The following is a 20,556-nucleotide window of genomic DNA, read 5'->3' as shown; positions in this document are numbered from 1 at the left end:
TTTATATGGAAAAAAAAATAGTTTTGTTAAAATATCTAAAAATTTAATTAGATCTGAAAATAATTTTATAATGGGGCCATCAAAAATAATTATACAGGTCACTCAATAATATAATTATAAAATAATTATAAAATAATTGTATATGACACTCAAACTGGTTACTAGAACGAATCAAAATTTTTGTAGCGTCATTCACCATGTCCTACATAATTATTTTGCTAGTCTACAAAATTATTTTCAAATCTATTTCTAGCTAAATTTTTAAATACTTCAACAAATCTGATCCTCTCGGGTAATAATATATTTTATAAAAAACTAACTTTCAATAATGTATAACAGAGATAGAGAGAGAGAGAGAAAGAGAGAGAGAGAGAGAGAGAGAGAAAAGAATTAAGGTAAGACGATATTTTAAAATCCAGAAAATACAAATTTGCTAAATCAACAAACCATCGAGGAATTCCGTTGTCTCCATTATTGTATCACACGGCATTTTTCAGGATAGGCCGCGTCAGAGCGACACGGGAAAATTCTCGACACGGCCGTAGAAACTCAATTTCCACGATTTGGCGACCTCGCCCACCTCTCTTCCACATCTGCATTATTTCCTTTCTTCGTCCAGTTTTCGTGCGCCGGAGTGCATTAACTCCGCCGAGTCGAGTTTCGGTATTTCGCCCTTTGATCTCGATGAGGCGGGACGGGCGGGCCCACGCATACATCCGTAATGCATCCGTCGAGCTGTAAAGCCGCACTGGATCAGAAGGAGCATTCGATATGCGCCGGACGCTTACGTGCTTTCGTAATTCAGAGCTTCTTCGATAGTCGCGAATAATAATAGCGAGCGGTGGCCGGCAATCCGTTATCGACATATCCGCATTTATGACCGTTCGGCATCCGTTGGGCATTCATCGATGTAGATCCTGATAGAAAGGGGTGGTACGAAGGGGGAGAGGGATGGAGCGTTATTGCGATTGAGCGTAGCTGACTAATATTGCGCGACGTCAGCGAGCCAATGCGTCAGAATCCCTTCACGTTAATGCATCCTGTTACACTTTATCGTGCAGCAGACAGAAATCGAAGCGAATTCGTGCGGAACAGTCGCATTCTCACGAAATTGCTTTCGTTCTTGGAAGAATTGGGGAGATAGATTCCTTTAACATTCGTATATTCCGGCGAGACGCCAGAAAAATTCACGGTGCAAATCCGCAAAAATGCGAAACTTCAATTTAATATCAAGACAATTAAAGGATATCTCATTTGTTTTCTTAACCAAGATCATCTTAAGAGCTTCTGTGTGTGTAGTGATTATTTCCCTACGAAAAAAAAAGAGAAAAAAATGTTTCGTACGACATAATGGAATATATACGGAAAGGACGGTTTTGTTGAAGATTGAAAGATTTAGTTAGATACTGAAAATAATTTTGTTGAATCGTTAAAAATAATTATGTACAATCAAACTGATTGTGAATATGAAAAGTTTTTATAGCATTGTTTATCATGCTTGATATTCCTACGTAATTGTTTCGGGATTGCCACAAAATTGAAAATCAAAGAATGTTAGAGAATTTTGCAAAATTCTTTGAAAAATTAAAATTCTTGGCTTTAAAGAAATTTAATAAATGTACATTATAATTACGCAATTTTTAAATATTACTAATTAAAAAATTATTGTATAAATGCAAGCGATGTCAGCAACATTAATTAGTAATTTAAATTATTCTCTTAATAAAGTATTTGACGGTTTTTAAATCGGGATGAAAATATAATATAAAATTAATGAAAATCTAATAAAATACAATAAATTAAAAAACATTTTAAAAGGAAAAAAATCATGAAATTTTATTCAGAAATCAAGGAAAAATTATGGAATTTTAAGATGAGGAATTCATGACATTCCTGACAAAGAATACCTACAAGAAGCTAAGAAAGGAAAGACTTTATCAGTGACACTTGACTGAAAGAAAACTCATATTTTCTGCGCCATTTTATTCTATCTTGATTAAAGTTTTCAGAAGGGATTAAATTTTAACAAGCTCGCCACTTGAAGCTTTAAAAATAGACAGAGCTATGCGTATCCTTGTCTCATAGGGTTGCGTCGTGGGAGATGTATCACAAGATCGTCTTTAATCAATGGAGACGCGGCAAACAACCTGCTCAATCAAAATCCTTATTATCCTTAGCGGATTATGGTAAACGCGACGACGGGCCTCGTTAGGCGTACCCTCGTTCGTCTCGCCTCGCCTCATCTTGCCTCGTCGTCTTCGCGTCTGCGTTCGTGTTTGCGATGTCACGCGGTGTGTAATTTCGACGTGCAATGTTTGCGCTGCCACGCGGCGGGATGGCACGGCGGCGAACGCTTACATGGATAGTCGCATCGGCGCCGCGCCGTGGCACGGCGCCATCGATCTTGACGGAGACCCGAAGGCAAACACATCCCACGTAGGACGAACCGCGCACCGCGTATGTCCCTCCAAGTGCTTACGTTAAACCAGGCGATAAGAAAGGGCCGCGCCTTCGGCCACGACCGGCCACGCCGGGAAATAATTAATCCGATTTGCGCGGCTAAGCCGCGCGCGAGCGCGCGGACTCTCGTACTGGAAAACGACCGTTTCATACTGCACGGAGTGGTAATATTACGCAAGCTTTGCGAAGAACTTGTCGAGTGACGATTATCGTGCAGCTGAGAAAGTAAAGATACATGGAGAAATGAAGTTTAAGTTAGAGAAAAAGGGATTGCTTTTTATCAGAAATCATTGATTAAAAAATAGGAGTAGCTAATCTTTTTTGTGTGGTCATTATAGAATTTCGATATCTTTGGTATCTTGTTATATAGAATTTGTTATCAAAAAAAACCATATATATATATATAGAATATATAATCTTATAATTATATTTTTTCTCATACATTGAAAATAAAAAAGTTCTTCTGTTTAACAAATGTTGTTAAACAGACTGTTAATTGTTTTTAACTGTTGTTAACTATTAATTTTTTTTTGTTTATATTTTTTTAAAGTAAATCATTACAAAGTAGATCAAAACATTAATCTAGAGACATGTTTTTAATTCCTGCATTAAACTACACTAAAACTTTTTTTCACGTTTCCATCAGATATCAAAAGTATTCTAAAAGTACATACTAATTCAGCTGCAGAAAATTACTAAAAATTGCAGTGTTTTGTTTGTTTTCACGTTTAAAGCAATATTATATCTTTGTTTTTTGTTTATCTGTTTGTATTGTCAGATAGAATTCCCTAAAATATTATTCGACAACCAATCGATATACATATTCAAAATCATTACAATATGTGATAAAGCGCAGCAATAAAATAACAACCTGATGCTTTTAGTGCGAAATCGAACAAAAGCAACAACTTGCGCAGCCAGAGATCGTTCGTGTAAAAAATAGATTTAATATACGATTATTGTTTTATTGTGTCATTTTGGGATTTAAAATTTTTTTCTTTGATAGCACATGCTTCTTTACGTTCGATCCACAATCTTATTTTAAAAGGCCTTAAAAGTCGAAAGAGATTAAGTGACAATAATTTCTTTAAATTCTGTTTTTGCGCAATTTTTAGACTTTAGCCGTTAGACTTAAGCGATTTAAGAAAAATTAGATATCTAAATATTCAGATATCTGAATCCGATCTCAGAACTCAAAACCGTATTATTCAGGTAATCCGGATATCTGAATTATTCGGATCCGCGTATCTGAATTTGGATTCAAATCTGGATCCGAATCTGAATTTAGATTTAGATCCATGTCCAGAAAGAAAAAAAACATCGATTGTAAAACGATGTATTTAATGAATTTTAACACAAGTTACTTTTTAAATAAAATTTGAATTTTGATTCACATATATATATATATAAAATTGAAGAAAAATTAAATTAAAAAATATAAATATAAATTCACACGGAATTATACAAGCACTTAAAATCCAACTATACCGTTTAAGGCATTTGTTTCTATAGGTTGTGTTTCTTGCATATATGTCTTATGAGACTTAATATTATTTATAAGTACAAACGTTTAGAACAGACTCTCAATCTTAAAATAGTAATAACAAAGATTACAAAATTAATAAGATTACAAAATTAAAAATATTTGTGAAATAGAAATCGACCGAGTTAATGTAACAACATAATATAGTAGAGAGCTTACCTTAGAATCGGTCAAAGTTGGATGTTTTGAATAATATAATATTCTTGGTTAACATTTGAGATTAATTAAACTCATGAACCAAGAATATTATATTATTCGAAACATCCAACTTTGATCCTAAAGCGCTCTCTACTATATTAGAAATATTTGTATTTCACACTTTTATACTCAGATAAGTGTATAATATAATGACTTTAATATACACTCAGTCCGCACTAATGCATCCAATCGAATTCGCTATAAGTTTGCTACGAATCCGGAACCGAATTTGAGAATAGGATTTGGATTCGACTTTTACTATTCGGATCTCAAATTCGGATATCTTAGAAAATTCGAATATTTGATAATCCGAATTTGATCACATTTATTCATAATTGATATCGTAAACGGATATCCGGATAGCTTTAAATCCGAATCAATTTTGTCCTGTCTAGTGAGTTGGTCATCCTTGGACTAAAAGCTCACTTTTATCACGAGCAGAATGACTCGCGTAATATTGTAGTAAGAATTGTAGAAATTATATAATCTATATTTTATTTTGTGAATTGCGGTAAAAGATATTTTCTTGGACATTACATTCAGAAAAAGGATCTAGTTATTTACTTGATTAATTTTAGAGAAATTTCATCTTTCGGCAGAGTTATGTTCTCCACAATAAAAGCATAATAATGTGCTTTTCTGCGGTTGTCAACAACATATTCCCGCTAACTTATTCTTTAAGTCCGCTTTTCCTGTGGGGCATTCCACAGTTGCGAATTACCTCGACGAATTACCTCGGAGACCACCATGGGAACTGTTCGAACTAAATAATCAAAGGTTGTAAGGTCGTCGACTCCGTTGACACGAGTCGCTGCTGGATCAATGTTATTCGGCCTGAGGCGCGTTTTTTTCCGCGAAGCACGACAACGAGAGGACGAAAGAAGAAGAGTAGCCGATGACGGGCCGCTACTTTTATTCCTCGTCGACTGTTCGTTGAATCGCCTTATCCTTTTTTTTTTTGGTCTACGCCGGAGCGACGTATTGGAGAGCAAACAGCTCGAACGAGATTACCGCGTGCAAAAGACTTTTTACGAGACGCGTCTTGAAAGAGATTGTCAAGAATTACATTATCTTCCCCCTTGCTCCACTATCCACCTCCTTGCTCTTCCGCTGCCGTCGTGATGCGCGGTAAATAAAGGACGAGAAAGCAACGGCGATATAGTTGTGCTCGCGTGATGTTGCAGGCTGCATCGATTTACAACTTACAACTATTTACTAAAAGTAACGAATAAAAAATAAATAACTTCGTTTGCCCCTAAAACCGGTGTTTTTATTATATGCATTTGTGTAACTATTGTATGGTGCTTGTTAAAAAAAAATGTTGCAGTCCAAGATATTTACACTAACAACTTCTTAGACACTAAAGTTTCTAACGTTTAAAATTCCTGCTTTAATTCCTGCACGTTTAGACACTTTTTATGCACTCTCTTTCGTCAGCTTGCGGTAATAAACTTAAGTCAAATCACGGCGAATTGACTTGGGCAATTTACTCGGCAGTAACTTCGGACAAATGCGCGAGATTCGGTTCCCTTCTTTCGCACGAAATTCAGACGAACAGAGAACTCGAGAAGTCGAAGCTGTGACTCCTTCTCCTTTATTTCCCTCCTGAGTGCCGGGGAAAAAGCTCTCTTTATCTCGTCAAGTTGGCGCCCATCTCGCGGCACTTCACCTCGAGCGGCAACGAGAGAACTGACCCCCGCATCCGTCTCTCGCCGTCCCTCGCGAGTCTGCGGCAATTTTGTACATTGCGAAAAGTTTCACAATTAGTCTTGGAACTTTCATAATTCCGCAGCTTAACCCGCCTTGTTTTGCGGCCAAGCGTTACCGCGGTCGGTTTAATTTATCATTTCACTTCTCGCCCGACTATCGTGGTCTCTCGGTTCATCCCAAACATGCTCCTTCTTCTCGTTCACGTTTATCTTTGTTCGTCCTAGGCAATTTCTCATCCTGAGTCGAATCTCGGGAGCGAAGCGTTTTAATGAGATTTTATTCTCCGATTAGGTGGGATGGAACCTTTTTTCTGAACGAAACGTAATCCGCGTCTTACGTTCCTCAAGCATTTTTAATTTGCCATTTCTAACGAGATTTAAATTTTCATACAAGCCCTAATTTTAACGTTATATCTCAATTTTTATTATTCTCTTTCATAATTTACGATTGAATAAAAATTAATAATATTCTACATATCTTGTAGATAAAGACAAATACAACATTTTTTAATTGTGAAACAATTTGTACTAAACGTAATAATGTGTACAAATAGCATTCATATATTAAGCGAATTTATAACGCGAAGTTGTCTTGCCTATAAACACGAGTAATGAAAGGAACAGAGGAAAAAGTTTCATGACATATTGTTTACTTTTTATTATTTTGTTACATTCGGTTTGTTTGTGTTGCTTGAAATCCTCAACAATTTTTGCTCTTCAAACGAGATAAATATATATTCAGGCGTTGTAAAAAGAGAAATGCTCAGTGCAAAAAGTACAAATAGGGCAAACAGATCTATTGATTAGATAAAATTGATTAGAAAAAATGAACAAAATATCAAGTCGATTCCAATTCTACTTTTCTGGATATCTTGAAAGTTCATCTTGCTATATAGAAGGATTAATTTTATTCCTAGAACGATCCGAATCGTTTTAGTCGGATTTATCGTAAAATCTGGAATCGAAGTGGTTTTGCAGCGACAAATGCACGAAAGAATATGAGATGGATGTAACGGACGGTATATAGACGATTGCAGGAATAACAGCCAAGCAACCGCTAGGTATTATCCTATTAAGTACGTGAATGACTACATACAGGCAAAGAGTTTAAGGGGTGCTGGTCAGCCACAGTCGCGGCTCGCGGTCGTGCCAACGCGAGCCATTTGTTCGCCATTGTAAAGTTACATTGTGGCGAGATAATGTCCTGCAAAACGGCGCACAGCATCAGCGAAGTCGTGCGAGGTTAACAGAGGACATTTCTACGTATTGCACGTTCGGTGCAGTGATTTCGTTGAACTTCTCAAGACTTTTCTCCGATAAAAATTGAAATCTGATCTGATCGGAATAAAAAAAGAAAAAGAGAACGAAAAAGGAAAAAAGTCAGATCGATTTTCTATATCTCATAACAGAAAGCTTCTCAGTTCCCAATCATGCATGGACAAGTTTGCCTACTTTTTAAGATCTTTCTTATTGAAATGCGAATCCCATTATTTTCAGGCAACGTATTCATCGTTTTCATCGTCATTAAGAGTGTACGGTTTAAATAATGGAAAATGTCATAATTCATACAATAATTCAACATTTCGAACTAGACGAATCCAAAGATCTCGGTATTTTCATCCGGCCGCCGTGCCGGTGACACGCGGTGATGACAATGGCGGATATTTCGACTGCCGGTAAATTTAGTCGCGGAAAGTTAAAGACCTCGTCGCATTGGGGATGGAGAAGTCGTGGGGAGTGCGCGAGGAGGAACTCGTAGAGAGGCAAAGGCTTGCGCCGTCGGGTGGGTAGGTTATGGAGGAGGCATGACAAAGGAGGACGGTGCGAACTCTGGCTTCTAGGTAACTTAACTGCTCCTCCGGTCTTTGTGCGAAACTTAAAGACGCTGTATAGTCTGGGTATGGCTATGGCGGCGGACGACGGGGTTCAAATTGTATGTACGTGTCTGTGTGTGTGTGTGTGTGTGTGTGTGTGTGTGTGTGTGTGTGTGTGTGTGTGTGTGTGTGTGTGTGTGTGTGTGTGTCTGCCGACGACTTTGAGCGAGTTTCCATGAGTAGGTGAGAGGGTTGGTTACACTGTGCTCTACGTGCCAGAGAACAAGCCGCTCGCTTGGGTCTGCGACACATCCCGTAGCCACAGGCCAGGAAAGGGCGGTTTCGTTCTTGTCGGAAACACACTGCAGAATCCGCGAGGGATGAGAGACTTCGCTATTTCCTCCCGGTCATCGAGTTTATTATTGACCTGTTATTGAATCTTAGTGGAGTATCGGTTATGAGAGTTTACAAAGGGAAACGTGGAACGTGCGTTTTGAGAGAAGGAGATTCGCTTGATTTTTCCGAACAGACATAGCAATCTCTCTCTTCGAGAACTATGCACTCTGACAATTTTAAGTAAATATTTACTAAATGTAAATAAATATTTAATAAAACTATCAATTTCTGCGTATTCGATTTAACCGTCGTTTTTTTATATATAAATATTTATTGAATAAGGAAACGTTTAGTTAATATTACTTAAGGAAATGATTACTATTGAAAAAACATACATTAATATTTAGTAATTTCTTTTTCAGTGTCACCTCTCTCTCTAATGTATTACTATTAATCGAAATCTACACTTAAATTTCTTGCAAAAATCACTCCAAGAATGAAAATATAACTATCTTTGAAAATAAGTGAAAATTTCATTTCTTGAAAAAAGTGATGATTTTCAGTCTTTTTAGAATAAAATCTCACTTTTTTGGAATGAGATTTCACTCCTTTGAAGTGAAAATTGTTCATTCTTTTTCAAGAAGTAAAATATTTTCATTTTTTTTCAAAGATGGTTATATTATATATACTTTCTTGATGTGAGATTTTACTGTAAGAAATTTAAAATGTACTTTCAGATTCGTGCTTTTAAATAATCTGTTAATCTTGCATTTTTAATCCTAATCTTTTGATCTGTCTGTTACGAAATGTGTCGCTTGTAGACACACGGTACTTTACGATGAAAAGCTTCTCATGTACATAATCGTGCATCATTATACTTTTTATAATATTTGTAAGTACATTATATGATTTTTTCTGCGTATTCTCATTAGAAAAAAAGATTAAAACCGCGACAGATTTCAATGTACACGGGTTCAGCAAAAAGAAAAGACGTTTTGATGTGTCGGTAATCCTACAGATTTTAATCTCGTTTAATTCCACAACGTTTTATCGCGTATACGCTTCCGGCATAATCGTGTATGCGCCACCAGAAATCCCAATCTGCTCCTCATAGCGGTAGCCGAGCTTAAACCAATTAAGATAAGGCCACGGGGATGAATCGTCTCATATAATAATTTTTCAAATGTAAGGATCCGCGCTCCGGCGTCAGGTAAAACGAGGAGAACACATTTTCCTTCGTTGGATTAAACGCGAGGACTCGTCAGGATGGCGGAACGAGGCGTGAAAAAGTATATAAACGGCCATCGCGTCGCAGCGGGACGTTGCAGGTCGTGTCAGAAAAATCTTAATTATGTCACATAAATGCCAGGACGGTTAAAAAGTTGCAATTCGAGTCTGGCGCGATAATAAAATGAGACTTAAATGCAACGGACCGACCATTCGTTGTTTTTACAGGTTGTAATTAAAATCTTTCCAGGAGCGAACGCCGCGCCACTCGTAAACTTCTTCCTAATTGCTTTCGCATCAACATAACGTTGGTTGTTACAGACGCGGCCACGTACTTTACGTTATAATAAACTAATCGTCCAACAGAGAGGAGAGAGAGAGAGAGAGAGAGAGAGAGAGAGAGAGAGAGAGAGAGAGAGAAAGAGAACTGCCGTGTTCTACCAAGTCCACAGACTTCGCTGGCATAAATTCATCTTCGTTGATAATTATAATTTAGTCTCCGTTTATAAGCGTAATTATTTTCCGCTGCACTTAATAAGATTTAAACGATAACACGCTCTGATCTTTCGTTGATATTATTTTAGCCTGATAGCGCGCAATAAATTTTTGCTATAGCATATTGTTCTTCTGACTTATAGTTGCAAAAATTGCAACTCGAAAAGTTACAAGGAATTCAAAAAAGTTAAACAGTCTTAATGAAGGAAAATAATTCAAGCGCGTCTGGCGGTGTTTTTAACTATGTATAAGTAGAAAAACAGTCTGGGTGTCTCGTTGCATCTTGGTTCGCATATCGCGACGACTCGCGCTCGGAACGGCGTAATTATGCTAAAACTCCTTTTTTCCGAGCGTTCGGAGTGCGATGATACCATCGCACCCACGTACAGAAGTCGCGTTTGTATCGCGACGACGAGAATAAATTGGCAACATTTTCGCGACAGAAATCTGCTCGCGCATTTATTATCACTGATGCTGATGCAACACGGACGGTGCTGATAACTCACGACCGTCGTTTTTTAAGCGCTAAAGTGTCCGCTTTAATATACTCGATGAAAGGATCGGTCGAAACGTCGCGCGGAGAGTCATCATTCCTGGACTGTTCAATTAATCAGGTAACGAAACGAAGAGCGCGTTGCGCGTGCGAACCACGTTTATCCATCAGCGAGGAAGTCCGTGTCTAGGATAACTACAAAATACCCAGGGATACCGTGCGGAAAGCATGACTCTGCCTTCATCCCACCGATGCCGGCATTCAAGTTGGATTAGACGCGAAGGAGACCTAATGAAGACCAACCCTCTTCCATGCGTCCTGATGGCGCGTAGCGGCAATAACGGATGGCAATATAAATAAAATCTCCGATATACTTTGAATGAAGCAGAAGGATTAAGAAGATAAATGAAATGAGTCGGGAGATATAACAAATAAAACGTTGCCTTATACACACGGAAAGATTTTGCTAAAATATCCAAAAATTTAACTAGATACAAATTTAAAAATAATTTTTAATAAATAGAAATACTATTTTTAATAAATAGAATACTATTTTCGGTCAAAGTGGATGGTCTTAGTACTTAATAATATTGAATGCAAATTTTTACAAATATGTTATTTCAGTTCTAAACTACGCACCGATAAGATTTATCAGATTACAAACTGAAGCTGAAATTAATATTTCAAATTAGATTGATCTTCTATTTTTCAATAGTGAAGCTAATAAGATCTTAAAACTTGTAAATATATAATTTATAGCGATAAATATATTATTTCAGCTAGGATTTAAATCTAAGATTCTTGACTTTCCGAGACGGAGAAATAATCTTGTTCGACCATGAAAATAATTATATAATACGCTCAAGTATGATGAACAATGTTTTGACACTCTAACCAGACTTCTGCATTGAATTATGACAATTGAATTGTGATACATTGATCTTTTTATGTAAAGTAAGAAATCCAGAAAATGACAGAAAAAGAAGTTCTAATTAGTTTGGGTATCTTATAATTTTTTGACGTCTACAAACTCATTTTTAGATTTATACTTAGCTAAATTTCTAGATATTTTAGCAAAATCTTTTTTTCGTATAAGGTTATCAAGAATGACAAAGTCCAAATATAATCGAAGATGCAAGTTACAAAAACCCAAAACTATTCCGATAATCTAGATATATAGAGATATTAAAAATTCTCTTCGTCCTTTATCAGAATAAAATTTTATTCAACCATGCCGAGTCAGAGCAATCTTCTCTCTTCTCGCCTAAGGCGACTGGCATACGCGAGAAGAGGGGAGTTTCGCATAAAGCAGCACCGCCCTCCCCTTAATTCCTTGTTTCCTTCGCGCAAACATTTTCTTCATTGCAATCGCGAGAGCGCCGCAGGCTTTGACGACAAGGGGGTGTCGCAGCCGGATATAGAAACTCGTCTGGGGGGGTAACTACGGTTGGGGTATTTGAGCGTTTACATTCTTAAAGCGCTTGTATTCGTATGCGAAGATCTTAAACTCCACGAAGCATCATAAGAAAAAGTCTCGAATTAGATCCGGATAACTTAATCTTCCACCTTTCTGTACTCGCTCGATCATCGAGTGATAGATGGCCAAACAATTAGGAGCGATATCCTTCATGGTGACTGACTGCGATGATAGTTGAATAGGGAAGGACGCATGCGATTAGGTCCCTTCTGTATCTACATTCCTCGTCTCCTCAGACCCTCGATTGTTGAAGGAGATATCCTACCTACTCTTCTCATCGTATTCTCTCTTTCTCTCTCTCTCTCTCTCTCTCTCTCTCTCTCTCTCTCTTTCTCTCTCTCTTCCTATCCACGTGTTTCTCTCACTTCGTCTTGCGATTTGGATGGAGTGTCTTCGTCATGAAATGGTCCTCCGAGCGCGGACAAAGAGGATGGACTGAGTATGGAACGATGGGTGTAAAGCAATCAATTATCCCTAATTGAAATTAGCCAAAAGGGCCCACGCATCGAGGAATCGAACCAAGCCAATTGCGAATTACTTGCGTACAGCGAGAGGAACTTAACTCACTCGCTGATTGAAATCAAAATGTGGCTCAGTAATTCATATGAAAAAGGTTATACCTTTTTTTTAAGTATTGGAGGAAAAGTTTGTAATAATCATTTTATTAATTTGCATTGCAAATAATTTCCGTACTATAAAAATATATTGGTCCTAGAATATTGCGTTTTAATGCAATCTGGGCACGCCAAGTTTTTTCTTCACTATAATTCAGTTGACTGAATTTTAGTCACTTTCAGTCTAGCTGATGTGTCTTGCGTAATGAAATACTTGGTTAATTATATTTATTTCAGATCCATTTTTGATTAAGAATGTATTTAACATCTTTTTTATGCACTTGGCGTATATTTTTTCTTTTTTTTTTTTAGATTAAAGTATATTTTACGAATCCAAAAGATTTTTCCTTCTTTCATGCAAAGCTTGCACCGTTGCATTATTAATCCTTCTGATTACATAAAATAGCGATTCATAAATATGGAAATGATATAATTTGAAAGCAATAGATTCAAAAAGCTTACAAAATCTAGATAGTAATTAATTCGTTTAGTATAATTTATTCTCAGTTATATTATTATATTCTGTATTATTATATCTTCCAAATTATTTATTAAATTTATTTCAAAACGTAAATAAAAATTAGTTGACAATTTGAATATTAAAGGATTTCTTGAATTAATTTTTTTTCTTTCTAAAACAATTATCTCAGACAAATATATTAGGTTCAATCATGATGAGAGCATAAGAAAAAAGCATAAGAAAGCTTTATGAAAAAACTAAAGATATTGGCGTTATTACTGCGATGGAAGTGCTTTAGTATGTAATACTAAATGCTCTTTTTCCGTAATATATATATATATATATATATAGAGTATATATATATGGTGCGTCACCAAAATCCGGACAAATTTCAATTTAAATTTTCCGCTATATTATGCCTTCAGAGATTGTTATTGGCGTCCTGATACTTCTAGTAAACAGTCATATTCTCAAAACGGCCGCGATGTTGAAATCCAAGTGCGAAGTATAATCGAAAAATCGCGATCATTGAAGGTCTTCGCGCTGGGCGCTCAGCAACGGAAATAATTCGGTTCTTTGGATACCCAAGATCAACCATTTATGATTGTTGTGGCAAAATGTGGTTTTAGTATAGTCCAACAAAGATTCCAACATGCCAGCGAGGAAGAGTTACTCGAAAGAACGCATTGCGAGGATTCCTGTAGTTGTTGAAAGAGCTCAAACGCTGATTTCGGATAACCCGCAATCGTTGCGAAAATTAGCATCGATTGTTGATATAAGCGAGCCAACAATGTATCGAATTGCCGAGGAAAATCTATGATACAAATCATACACATTAAAGATATGACAGATGCTCTCTGAGGCTGACAAGCCGAGTTGCTCGCCTCGGCTATCATTCTGGTCTCCCAACAGCCCAGATTTAAATCCCTTGGATTACTACGTATGGAGTGTAGTTGAAAGGGTCACAAACAAGTCTCGGTATCTCAATGTGACGTTATTAAGGACCGCTATTGAGACAGTATTTGTCGGCATGGACAGCGCTACATTACAACGTGCGTTTGAACGCTTCAATTCTAGAATAGAGGCCGTCATTCAAATTAATAGAGGATGTATATCGAATAATTTTGCTCTACAGGGATCCCCCAAATAAAAGGAAAGTACCATGTAAAAAGATTTTTTTGTAATATTAATTTTTCATTAAAAACTTTTTCATTAAAAACATTTTGTTTAAAGAAATTGTTCGATTTGTTCGAATTTTGGTGACGCATCCTGTATATTGCAGGTCGGACAATATTATGAATGTAAAAGTAAGCTGAAAGATTATTTGTGTCATAGCACAAAATGCGACTCAAAGATTTTATCGAATCACCTAAAAAATCAGTGACACAAGAATAAGTAAAATTAAAGAAAAAAATAAAGTTAATAAAATAGAGCAAAAATACAATAAAAATTACAATACTACAAGGAACATAAAATATTATATAACTATATTTTTAGTAGCAAGTAATAAATAAATGCTCAGAATCATAGCACGGCTATAGTAAATTAAAATACAACATGAACTAAAATTAATTTTATATATATTGTCAAATATTTATACATATAACATAAAATTAATAATTTTAATTTGTAAATATATAACAATAAAGCTATTACACTAATTATACATGATAGTGATAGGCGAATTTTTAAAGTGACGAGATATTCGAGACTGCAATTACTGGAACGATCTGAATATTAAGATGTTCAATGATTCAATCATTTACAAAGTGTCATTAAATTTAGCATGGATAATTCTTTCAAGTCCATTAATACAAACAAATAAGTTAGATAAGAGGGATGGAAATAGACAATTTATTATATTAAACTTCTTATATATATATATATCTTCGTTTCATGAATTAAATAAATAAATCATTACATTTTTCTGAAGTGCTATAGTATTAATAATAATATGTTTATTTTAGATTATTTATTTTACATACACTAATTTTTGACAAAATATAAATGATATGTTTAAAACATATTTTATTAGAAGATATAAACATAATTCAAATTGTAAGACTGGTATTCATGATCGGATCTTATATTTAGAATTGAAACCATCTTAAATATAATCCTAATAAGATATTATGAATGAATCAGAGAGCATATTGAGATTTTAAGACATTTTGATTGAGATCCCACGGCTGTTTGATTCAATTTAAGATTATATTTAATGTTCTCAAAATAAGAACGGTCAATGAATACCGCTATAATATGTGGATATAATTAATACTTGGAATATAATCAATTCATAATTATAATTTTATCTTACATATTGCAACTTTATATTTTAATTTTAGCATTTTAATTTTACAAATAATACTTTGAATCAATAATTTTTCAGACTTTTAGTACTCATAAACGTAATATTTGAATTAAATAATTAAAATATTTTGATAAAATACTAGTTATTTTGAGTAATTTGAATATTATAATTTCGGATATTTATACCTCTAATACAAATGTATTGTAAAATACGTAAAATTGTTACAAAAAAATTCATTTTGAGAATTATTTAATATACATAATTATTAAAACAACTAATGAATGATTTTTGTAGAAAAATTTTTCTCCTCGTCAAATATGTATATTTGTTCATCAATTATGACTTTGAAACAGAGTCTGCCTACGTATACATTGTTTTCAGCAAGTAATGAATCTCAGGAATCTGTTGTATTTATGTCTAAATTTGAATCTGTAAGTGCATATGCAATAAATGCTAAGTAAAAATTGTATATTTATTTAATAGTAGGTACAATACAGTTAAAACTCTATTTGAATATACTACACTTTTAAGATTGTATCGAACTCTTATTGTCCAAATGCTTTAAAAAATCTAATGTATATAGATTCAAATAATATTTAAAATTAAAAATAACGGACTAATCACTCGAATATAAAAATTAATTATTACTACTTAAGTATGATAATAATAAAATAAATACGAATTATCCTTGATACCGACTAAATTTAATTGTTTAACTTGATTGTTTATAAGATTTATAAAATATATGTTTTAAAATATACAAATAGTCTTAAAAATTACTATTATTTATTTCCGGGTTTTCAATTTGGATCAGACTGATGAGAGATTGAATCTACGTTACTTCAGTTATAAATAAATCAGTAATAAATTATTTATATTTTCATGCCCCGTACAAATTATGCCACTATATATAATACATACATATATATATTACATTTATATACATATATCTATTATTTTTATATTTTTATATTTTATATTTATAATGTAAATACTGTGTTGAGATAGTATATTCATATAAATGCACTTAACGAGCACGGTTTTCTTCACTATAATCCAGTTGAAAATTTTACTCACTTTCAGTCTATCTTATGTGTCTTATGTAACGAAATACTTGTTTTTTGCGCAATAAAATATTTAGCTAATTTTATTTATTTTTAAATCCGTTTTTTATTAAGAAAAACGTATTTAACACCTCTTTTATGCACTCGGCATATATTTTTGTTTTTTTTTTAATTTTTTGTTCCTGAATTATTCGCGCATTAAGTAAAAAACAGCATTTTGACTTTGATTGGCCATAACTCCATTAAAAATCATCGTACTGTAATAAAAATACATATTCTTAAAACTGAAACGTTGCTATAATGAGTGATATAATTATTAATTTAAGAAAGAAATAGAACATATATAAATTTGAGCTAATAATAATGTTATATTACTTTTTTTTTTATTTTTTAACCATTGCGTAATAATTTATAAATAATAATTAAATATAATAATTTATATAATTCTACATTTAAAAAATTAATAATTGTATCATTTAATAAAGGAAAGTTTCATCTTTAAGAATCTGATTTTTTAATTATAACATGATTTATAACGGAATTATGAGCAATCAGAATCAAAATATTCTTTTATTTAATCCGCATATAACTTACTAACAAGAAAGTCGTAGGAACATTTTTTAAAAACCATCTTTTAGGAAAAATTAAGCTTTCAAATAATCGAACATTTCCCAACGAATATAAGTATTCTGTACATAATTTTAAGCTAACGAAATACTGCATAACTTTTCCCCCAACTCAATATATTCATTATATATATGTGTACATACAATATAAAAAATTTATTATATACAATATAAAAAATTTATTATATACAATATAAAAAATTTATTATATAAGTTCCACTTTTTTTATTATGCTCTAAATAATCAAATCATAAAAAATATTATTTTATAATATTCACAATAAAAAAATATAAAGTGCATAATCAATGCACTCTTATATCCTTACAATCATGTAAGGATATAAGAGACATATATGTAATCTGACATCTAAGAATTTAGAAAAGAATTTATGTAATATCTACACAGAAAGAACAGTTTGGCGAAATTAAAAAATTTAATTAAATATATAAATTTGAAACGAATTTTGTTGAATCATTAAAATAATTATGTAAGGACGCTCGGTTGCTAGAATATCAAAATATTTTGCAGCATAATCGTCGAGCTTGACTGTCCTACATAATCATTTTGATCTCTAATTATAATTATAATTATTGTGATCTAACAAAATTATTTTGAAATCTATATTTATGTAGCTAAATTTTTAGACACTTTAACCAAAATTCTAAGTTCGTTATTTCCAACTATCGCTTACGTGATACCTAATTCCGTTAATAACCATTGATGATTATTACACGAAAATTCGAACTCTACATTGTGACATTCTATGTGAAGTTAACAAAACGATTTAAAAATACTTCGACGTGTAAATGAACGGCGATAATATCTACGTTATAATGAATAGTAAGGATTATCTCTCTATTTTACATCGGAGCCCGGATACTTCCGTACATTCGTTTCGTGGGAATTATCGCATGACAGAATACATGGAATCTCATCAATGCTGCGCGTATGTATGTACATGCAACTATGATAAACGCTCCCATCTTGACACGTTTGCAAATCCGTCCGAAATTAAATGGGTAAATTATTGGATTCGCGCGATAACGTTGAGCACTCGCGTAATAATATCAAATTATTTCGAAACATCACTATTTATATCAAAATTTTACTAAATAATTATTACGTTTCGAGTTTCTCACTTTATCTGATAATACGATATGGTAATACTTGCTTTCCCGATCCTTCTCCGACAATCTCAACCGCGCTTTCCCTACAATCTACGCTACAGCCACATGATTACTCGGCTCTGACTCATAATTATGCGTGACAACGTGCATTAATATCGTAGTTTCTGACACGCTCGAGGATCGACACGAGGGTAGTTGGCTGCACTCAATCGCAATAACGCGTTCGCGGAGGGTTGTCGGGATGACGTGGGTGGCGACAAGTGAGGGGTCAGGTTCAGAGCACAGGGGCTTCTATCAGGATTTACGTTCATGAAACGATCCCCCTACCTCTTTTTCCTGTCACGAGATAACGTGTAATCGTGTAACGTAGTGACATATGTTATTCCTCGTATGGAGTAGCGATTTAACCCTTTCGTGCAAATACGTGTCTGTGTCATATAAATTGCGATTATTAAAGAAATATCGCGCTTATCGCCGTAAGCTGCGATTTGTTCGATCGTATTTTTTAAAACAGAAAAAAATACATGTAAATAAAGAACTTTTCTGTACAATGTTTCCCTGAATGAATACACGTAATATAAAAGTTTCACCGATATTTTTTTCATATTTAAATTTAAATTTAAATTGCGAGAATGCACGAGAAAAAACATATGTTCATCTCAAATTACAGTATACATTTTGACGTGTATATTTTTACGTTGTCAACGATTTATTCGCAAAAATTTAATTGAGCGTAATGAAGAGTTGCGAAATAAAGCAGAACACAATTTACGGACGGTTGACATTAATTAGCGTAGTTTGTAATGTTACGAATCTATTTTGTGATACGCGAACTCTGACGTCATCGATTTTAAATTATGACGTTCCATTCATTTGCATGTGCACCACGTCGAGATTTATTAATTTTGCACACAGCGAATTAGCATATCGATTAGCTACTTAATCAAAGTAGAACAAATTAATAATTGTCATATTAATTTGCCGGGCCATTTTTTACGTCACTACTTTGTATCTAATTACATGTAGTATGTAAAAACATAACAAAACAGGATTGCAAAAAAGTAAATATGTAGTATTTACTAACTAAAATGTGCAATTTTTAAAAATATGATTTAGAAACATATGTATGTATTTAGCGTACAAAGCGCGTTCGTTTAATTTATACAATTTAATAAATTTATGGGCTTAAATATGTGATTTCATTACCAAATGTCGAGCGTATATTGCAAATGAATTTTGTGGCTGCCTTTGATGGAGTATTCACGATAAATTCTATTATCTAATAATTGCCTTTGATATGGAATCTCGCATAAAATGAGCTTCCAATCCTCTTACTACGTAATACGGTCATGGCTAGTTATAGCGTTCTTATCAGGATCACATTGAATTTCTTTAATTCATATGTCAATCGATGATTATCGAACAAAAGATTCAATAAATTAGATATGATATTTTCCTTGCAGTGCACTAATTCGTATTTATGTAATTCGTGTATTCAGATTGATCTTTATGAACGATTTTGTATTTTAAACAAATATTTTAAAATCTTCGAAGAGAAAAGCTGAAAGATTCCTATTTTGTGAAACAAATGTATTTTTAAGTGACATTTTTTTACAATGGTTTTTCCGAACGGTAGAAAATTTGTTCGATGATCGGTTCATCTAGAAATCAATATATCCGTCGCTCGTCTGGACGAGCGATTCAAGCGGAGACATTGTTCTTCACGTCATCGAATAGTTTCTCATGTCTCACGAGGATTTTCAAGCGAACTTTCTCCCAAATGGACGAACAGCGGAGGACATCCAGACGCCGATGTGATTGGGTGCTTCAGGTGCGATGGGAGATTGATACGAGAAGCTGTTGAGATTGATTTCCGTGTCGGAAAACGGTTGGCAGCTGAGATCCCTTAAGGATCCGTGGACACCCCGCGACGTTCTATGATCGCCACAAATTTCCTTTCATCTCGGACGAAAATAAGTCCGAGAAAGAGAATCGTTTCCCGTGGGAAATGTAGTCATCTGCGCCGAGAAATTTCGAAATACCCGAGGGTAGTTTTTTACGATATTTGCGGATCTCTAAGGGAACTCAAAATCGCCATCTCGTTATGTTTCAAAAGTGTACAGATTGTTCCAGAAAATAGATATAATAATCCTTAAACATTTAAAACTTTATTTTACAAAAATATAATTATAGTGCAAAAAGTGTTTGTACAGCAGAAATGATTAAAAATCTTATTTGTAGAAAATAAATATTAATTAGCAGTTTTATACAATAATCACGCTCTGCCCTAATAGACAAATGAGTTTCATGTGTTTTTGATCTTAAAAGCTAAATTTTTTCGATTGTACAAATATTGTTGTACATCCTAATAATATAATTTTCCATTTTCGCTTATTTAAAAAAAAATGAATTTTAATTATTATGCAAATGTTTAAGTAAAATAATTTTTAGAAATATATATTTTATTCTTTGTTAATAAATTATCTATTAATGTGTCTGCACTCACTGTATACATATAATCATTCGGAAGAATAAGAAAATATTAAAAATTGATGATAATGAATAAATATTCGTCTAATTTAGATATTTTAGATCATATGTG

At 33.8% G+C, this 20,556-nt stretch overlaps 1 protein-coding gene across 6 annotated transcripts in view; it reads left to right on the top strand.

Moving 5' to 3' along the window:
- The window catches only part of LOC108694465 (fasciclin-1), a 315,697-nt gene that overhangs the window by 193,313 nt on the left and 101,828 nt on the right, over window positions 1-20,556 (top strand). The window lies entirely within an intron of this gene.

Source organism: Atta colombica, unplaced genomic scaffold (genome assembly GCF_001594045.1).
Source record: "Atta colombica isolate Treedump-2 unplaced genomic scaffold, Acol1.0 scaffold12, whole genome shotgun sequence".
Taxonomy (NCBI): Eukaryota; Metazoa; Arthropoda; class Insecta; order Hymenoptera; family Formicidae; genus Atta; species Atta colombica.
This window is presented reverse-complemented; position numbering and strand designations above follow the sequence as displayed.